Genomic DNA, 8,111 nt, shown 5'->3' on the forward strand with positions numbered 1-8,111 from the left:
ATAATTTTGTTGTTTTTCCTTCAGCTTAATGTATCATACAGTAGCTTTGAACACTCAGGAAATGCAGTAGTGTCCTAGAGCGCACTATTTGCAAAACCACCGGCTGTTAAAACTAACCTGCAGATTTCTAAGGGGGAGGGGGGCAGAGGGAATTAGTGCAATTTCCGTGATAGTGACATGGGTATGCTATTATCAGACAATTGGAAACTTACCACGCTTAACCCCTGAGTTCTAAATAAATTTCAAAATTGAAAATTTTTAAACCTGTGTTTCTGTTGATTTATGACTTCTCAGAGCAAGAATTCATACGTAGAATCAATTTTTGTGGCTATGTGGTGAGCAAATTGCTAATATAATTAGTATTTGGGTAATAGGTTGTGAAACTGCATGTATAAAATTAAAGGGTTTTTTTCATAGTTCTGGAGAGTTTCATAGATTTAAAGTGTTTAGATATCTTTTTGCTCCTCTGAATTACAAGTATGCACAATTCTCAGAGATGACCAAGTACTAAAAAAGGATGGTATCCCTGAAGAGCCTTGAAGAGGACATTTTGAAGACTTGAGGTGTCCCATAATGCTCCTTTTTACTTAGTAAGCTAGTCCTGTATCTGATGGTTCAAATTATAAACTGAATCACTGATGCAGCCATAAAAACTTCCAGATTCTTTACTAACTGTAAACAATGAGAAAAATCCTGCTGGCTTATGGTTTTTCATCATTTGAGTATGTATACGCTGCTGAAGAAGTCTCTGCTGGTCTCCAACATGAAATAGTCTCTGCATCTGGAATGATCAGAACTCCGTTCCACAAGACATGAAATTCCTTTTTGGTTTTGAGGTTGAAGAAAGGAGGATTCACCATCAAGATTCACCTGCCATTATATTCAACAGCTGTGTTGAACACGATGTCTAAAAGGCATTTCTTAATTAACGGTAGTTAAGTGTGGAAAATTGGTTGCTTCTGTCTGTGTTTTATCGCTGTACATCATATTTCACAAGCGTAAGTTGCAGCAGTGGCTATTTGGTTTTTTCACCCTTTCTTGTTTTTATTCCTCCCATTGAAAGGGGTTTCCCAACACCTGCCTAAATCTGTGGGTTTATGGGATAGATAAAGTGGACAAGGAAATTAATGGGGCAGGAAAGTTAACTTTTCAGTCCATGTTTTATGTCCCTAGTTTTATTTATTTTGTTAAGTCTTAAATGTTGCAGTGTAATTTAAGACAGTAACAGCTACTGCAAAGTCAAGAAAAGCACACTGTTAGTGTGTAAGTACCAATGAGAAATAGCGGTTTTCCTAGCTGAAAACTAAGGGTGGAGGCTGTGGTGTAAACTTAATTTCAACAACTGAATAAGAGAAAAATAGCAGGAACTCAAATTACTTAATAATATTGAGTGGATTTGGAAATTAAACTATTATACTGGTTTTTAAAGACAGACCAAAGCTTTGCAATTAACAGAAAAGGCATTTTTTGACAAATAATAAACTAGATTGGAGTTGGATTTCTTTTTAAACGTAGCTTATTAGGTGGCAATTTTATGGGAAGATACCAATGCTGTGAACTCGATGTGTTGCTCAACGATTGGAAGAGCTAGAAAAGAGCACATAGTAGACTTTGTGATTATTATCAGTCACCTATGAAGCTTGTTTGAGTGTCATCACTAGGGCAGCACAGCGAAAAGAACAGTGAGTTTTTATCAAATTTTAACAGGTGTTAAATGTCATGAAATAAAGCTTTGAGTATGTTACATCTAAAACGTAGGTTGTGGTGCAATCTCTCTGCTATGGGAGAAAGGTCACCAAGATTAAAAAAAAAGGGGGGGGAAAAAAGATATTTCTCTCTGTCATTGCCATGTTACTGTTTACATGTTTACAGAATACAAGATTTTCCTCCCACGCTACGTGGGAGGAGAATCAGAGATGCAAGATCGTGATTATTCTTTGCCAAATGGAGTACTTCAACGTTTTATCCTATTGAGCTTATGTACTCGGACAGCTTTCAAGATGTTAATCGTGTAATGTTTTGTAGCCGCCCTTGTTGAGGGTAGAATTGGAAAATTAAGTTAAAATTGCCCCTGAAATACGTACTGCGTTTTAGATTGGTGAAAGTAACAACTTGAGAGTTTTCAGATAAATTAAAATCTTACTGTACAGTGCTAAAGTTACTGGTTTTCAGCATAGTTCTGTGCGATGAGTTTCTTGGGAATACAGGCATGGATTAATGCTACTCCTTATTTATTTGTTGCCAATTTATTTCCCCAACCAGAAGTTACTTTGAAGTTAAAAGCAAATACTGTTAATTCCTTTAATGTTAATTCAAGTTTAAAACTGCCTTTTCAGGTGAGAATTCATAGCTAAGGCTTTTCGTCGCATGAAAAAAATACCACTGGTATCCTATTTGCACTTAATAATAGAAAACCTTCATCTCCAAAATCACATTACACAAAACCATAAGTAATACATAAATCATGTCTTACGCTGCTATAAATTCTTGTACACTCTCTAGTAAAACAACAGAATACTTGTTATGCAGGTTAATTCATTCTCACATAAATAGTTCTCAGTTTTGGTTGGTATCACCAAGCCTGAAAAATATCTACAATCAAAATGCTTTTGGCACAAAGGACTTAATTTCTCTTTTTATACAGGGAAAAACTTCCCGCATTACCATACTAAGTTGACATACAATGTTTTCCAGAAGTGACACTCCATTCAAGTCAGAATTATTTGTAGCAAACTACTTGAAACATGTAAATGATATATCAATATTGCACTAACATTTAAGCTGCTTTCAGATTTGTCAGAGAACACTTAAATAACGAAAAATATTTGACTTGTAATAAACAACCATGACTTAAAAAGAGAACTGTGAAAACATTCAGCTGAAATAGTCAAGTAACTGCTTATCCATTGTGTTTTCATAACATAGCTCTGTTCACGGTAGTCATATCCCATATGAAGTCTTGTCTTTCTAAAGGAACATGAAATAAACACAAACCAACAGGCTGGACCAGTGTCATCTTGGTGTACAAGCCTGCAAAATGAAATTCTGCAAGGTCTGTAAGTAGCGTGCAGGGTCCGGTGACAGCAGTGTGCAGTCTGATGTGCGCATTTGGAGGATTTGCTTCTCATCCCTCGGGAGCTGTGATAGCTTATTGCACAGCTGTATAAGTTACCTGAGAAGCCTCTTCTCCAGCAATTTTATCTTGCTTCTAGACTAGCAAGACCAAACAGCTACTTAATTTCAAAAATTCCTTATCAGTATCTTCTTCACTGGTTATCAAGTCAGAGTCACTTCTGTGTATTCCTAATAACAAAATCAGCTAGGCATTCATATACCTCTTGGGCTTACCTGAGCAGCTTTCAGTTCACAGGTTAAAAAAAAAATACTAAATTATGGTTATATTTCAATATTAAAGGTATTTATTATCACTGTGCAGAGTCTGAACCCTTGTATTTGATAGACACAGTAATCAACCTGCTCACATGGGCTCTGGAAAAGGATGCTTTTGATGTGGAAGAACTGTTAATAATTACATAACCTTGTACTTTTTAATGTATTCATCTATTTCATTGAGTATAGGTCCTACACAATCCTCATTATTTTAATTTTTTATAGCTTTTATCGTTATAGATATTTATCTTTACAGCATTTATAAGAGTTAGAGGATTACTGGTGCCAAAAAACATGTCTTGACAATTACTACAAATTGGTAATTACGGCATATTACTAAAACAGGCAATTCCACTCCTTTCCCTGGCCACATGCCCTCCTTCTTCCCTTGCAGTAATTGTAACAACTGTGTGTCCACAGAATAGGAGAGATTCTTTTTCTGATCTGATGGAAAATTATTTTGGTAGTTTAATCTTGCTGTGGATAAGCTGAAAGCCACAGATCATGCAGTGAGTGTAAAATTGTCAAATCCTATACAAGAGAAGAAATGGAAGCATATGACAGCAGAGAAAAGGATGGTCACCTTCTGCAGATGCTGCACTTGCAGCAGATCAGGGATAAGGTGAAACCTTTCCCTTAGCCTCCATTCATCCCCTTGAAAGTCCTGGGATGGAAGTGAAAACGTGCCTGTTACTATACAGAACTAAGTAAGATAAAAATGGAACAAGCCATTGATGAAAAAGCTACATTATCACTAAGGAATAAAACAACAGTAAAATCTCAACAGGTCAAAGACATCTTGCAAATTTAGGGTATTTTTCATTTTTAGCTATGTATGCATGTTCGTTTGTATTCTCGATATAATCTTGTCTTGGTTTGATTCTACATCTTTTACCTGCATGATGCAGGCAGTGCTTCCTGCAGGTGCATGATGCTTGTGTTTATCAGAAGATCTCTGTTCCACAGACATTTTAAACTCCGTGCCCTTCCTGAAACTGGCAGGCGGGAGTGGAAGGAGAAGTTGGTACAATTCCTCTGAGAGGTATGTCGTCCTCCATGCTTGTGAGATGCGGTCTCCTGGCACTGCAGCTTATGGTTGCTATGCCACTGGAGTAACAAGGGGAGGTTAACGTGATGCACAGTTGACTTCTGTGTGAGGAGACAAGATGTAAAGCTAAAAAAGTACAGTGGACACAGACAAAAGAAATCAAACTCCTGTGTTATTATAGTGGCAGAAATTGTAAAGAAGCAGGCAGTGATAGTTCAGTATGTAGAAGAATGATACAGGAAAAAAAAGGGAGAGCAGAGTTAAAAAACGTTTGGTAATGTTTGAAAACATTATGGATAATGGAGGGAATGGAATATAAAATTATGGGACCCTAATCAAGAAAGATATTTGACCTTTGTGAAACTAGCTAGATACATCAGAGAATTGTCTAATAAACGCAGTTTGAACATTAGTTGCATTTTTCCTGTAAATGTAATGTAATGCAAACTCTGAAGAAAAGTGGATTTTTAGATCAAATTCATTAATATTTACAGAAACAACTTTAGCAGGAGGTACAATTTTCATTATTTGCTCTATATGTTTTTGATATGTGAGTCATAATCGTGTATTTCATCAGATCAGTGCAAGATAGCTTCCGAAATAATGAAGATAGATGAAATTCCTCTTACCCCTAAAGTTTTGAATATTTGGGACCTAGGACTCCGATTCTTGAAGTCTCTGGCAAAACTTAGGTTGACTGGTGCAGGATCAGGCTGCATTAGCCAAATACTAAAGCTTTCTTTTTTAAAAACCAAACAACTACTGTGTTGGCTATCTCTACACCTGCAACAGATTAGGAAGGGTTAACTGCAAGTGTTTTCCTCTACATTTTGTGTAGGTAAAGGTCAACACTGAAATGAGCAGCAAATTACAATATAACCAACTCCTTGTGAAATCTGCCCACTCTGGGATTTTGGGCCTTTCATTGCTGAGATTACTGAATAACTTAGAACAAAGAATACTGTGAGCCATCATAAAATCAAGAATGGAACTGTATTTAAGGAAGAAAATACTGATATTCATATAATTTTTTTTCTGGGAGTCTGCTAATAGTGTTTGTTTTCTTACTGTGCTTAAGGGATTGAATCCCTATAGTATTACGCACTGTACGAAAACACTTATTAAAAAGCACTCTCTGTAAGCTAGGTTACTGACACATGGGGAAAGGGAAAAAAAAACCAAACACAGGAATAATTCTCCAGCTGCCCCTACTCCCATGATGACGAGGAGCTAAAAATGTTGCACATATATATTAGGCAATTGCACTACACTTTAAAAAACAAAGGTGTAACAACAGTGATAAAAGATACCTTTGGTAGTCCTATAAGAATAAACTCTACTCAAAGTGAATTTAAGAATGGGGGCATTCTGGTCACGAGTTTCAGCTGCAGAGTAATGCTTTAGTTTCTTACATATCAGTTAAGTTAGAGTGCTTTATTCGTTTATGCTTTATTGTTTATGTGAAGGGCAAACTGCCCCTTGCTTTTCATGCCTGCTATCCTCAGGAATGGGATTTGCAGCATAGATGAAGTTACTGCAGTAAACAGTATGTTAGTCCAAAATGTGGTACGTACCTTGTTTTTAACATTGCAAAGCTCTGTGTGATAGGAGAATAGACTTCGCAAGCGTAAGGACAGTTAAAAGCTATGTTTTTTTGCTAAGGTGACTTTTCGTCCAGAGATAATTTTCCTTTATTACAGAGTAGAAGTCATATTTGTACTGATTACAGTTAGCTTAAGACTACAAAGCTGATCTTTCCATGCAAAACCAGCTTGCAGTCTATGAAGTGTGCTGGCGTTCATAAGCTTATGCCTTTTCATATCTTCTGACCTTGAACAGGGTTTTCTGGAGCAGGGTTAAGAAACTGAATATAATGGATTGAAATCAGTTTTATCTCACTGTGATTAAATCAATACGGATAGTCAATATGTCCTTGTTTATAGCCGAACACATGTCCATTGCTTAAACTTGATGTTCTTGCTATCTTTGTGGCATATGGCATTAAGAAATGTATTTTAGGATAAACATATGTTTGGATCATGCAAAACAACAACATCTAGTAAAACAGAAACAGCGACGTTCCACTTAATGCTCTAACAGCCTAAGTTAGTTCTGAAGAACTGCAGGAAGAAGAAACCTGTACCAGGTCTAAATGTCTACTTAATGCAAGAAGTCCTCTGCAACCTAAATGGTGCTGCAAAATCATAAATACTGACTTCCAGGGAAAAAAACACAGCAAGACTCTTCTGACTTAAGTGTTATTTAAATGAAGTCAGTAGAGCAATGCCAGCTTGCACAGCATCAGGAGCCCATAGTTTGTGACTGAGAATTGAGGCTGAATTTAGAGGACAAAAAGTATAGGATTCGGTTAACATCACGATACTTTTTCCATCCTCACTTTTGGTAGGCTAGTCTCCTTTACTACTCAAAAATTGAGACATACTCATTCTGTCATCAGCAAATTCCCGCAAAGCCAAGAGGCTTGTTCCCTTCTGCAGCTACCTCACAGGGCAAGGATACTCCTGCTGCCTTCTGTTCTTACCTTTAAGCAAACCCCAGAAGTTTGTATGCTCACTTTAACATTGGCAACACTGCTGACACTGGATACAAGTTGGAAGCTGATGGGTGCTGTGTCGTGCTGGGTTTTTGTTTTCCTCCAGTTAGCCGTTTTCAAAGTTGAGGATGCATAAAAACATACCGGAAGGTAAAGCTCGTAGGTAGAAGTAGCATCTTGCATCACACTAAACAATACAGCTAAAGAAAGTAGGCAGTCTTTCAGATGCACAACCCTTCTCTAGGTCTAAAATTCAAGAAGCAGATTTCAAAGGTAAATACAAACTGAGAACAATTGTTCAGTAATTTAATTGGATGTCTATCAGTTAGGCCATCTCTGAAGGAAAAATCAGGTGCTACCAATGGAGCAGAAGTGACCCAAGGGGATTCTTTAGCATCATCAGAAAGTGTGGATGTGAAGGGACAAAGGTACTCCAATGTTTTTGGAATGCACAGCAAGATCAGCAAGGAGATGGAGATTATAACGAGCTGTAAAATCAGCATCTCTATTAAATCCTTGGTTTTAAATATCCACTAGGATTATGAGTTTTATGGGTTTGTCTTTGGAAAAACATTTTGTAGGTTTATCTTGAGGATCCGTTAGGTCTGAAATACTATAACTCGAATAAATGCTTTATGAAAAGTGTTTCTGCAAGTTGCTTAATTTACTGATTGCATGCAGGTTACTTCTAGTGAGTGGTGCTTGTTTATTTTCACCTACACAGTTACCACATAATCATCCAGTGCAAAGAACAGAGAACGTTCCAGTCCAGGAAAGGAAAACATAGAATCAAAAAATGCTCCCATTTAAAATATACCGGTGTTAATTTGGATATATGCATCACCAGACCACCACTGCAGAAAAATCAGATCATCTGAAGACTTGGGGCAGAATAGCACGGGAAGCACACAGACATCTCCCCTCGCCAGGAGAACCAAGCCGCAGGCAGGCCTTCTCCCACAGCAAACCAGCCGACGACCCGCGGTCCCGAGCCGGAGGAGCAGGGCCGGACCGGGCCTGCTGCAGATCCCTAATCCGACCTTCCCGCCAGGACGCCCCAGGCGTGAGGGGAGCCCGCAGAAACCCGTAAAAGGGGCACAGCCGGCATTAACTAAATCC

This window comes from Fulmarus glacialis, unplaced genomic scaffold (assembly GCF_000690835.1).
Source record: "Fulmarus glacialis isolate BGI_N327 unplaced genomic scaffold, ASM69083v1 scaffold15880, whole genome shotgun sequence".
NCBI classification, from domain to species: Eukaryota; Metazoa; Chordata; class Aves; order Procellariiformes; family Procellariidae; genus Fulmarus; species Fulmarus glacialis.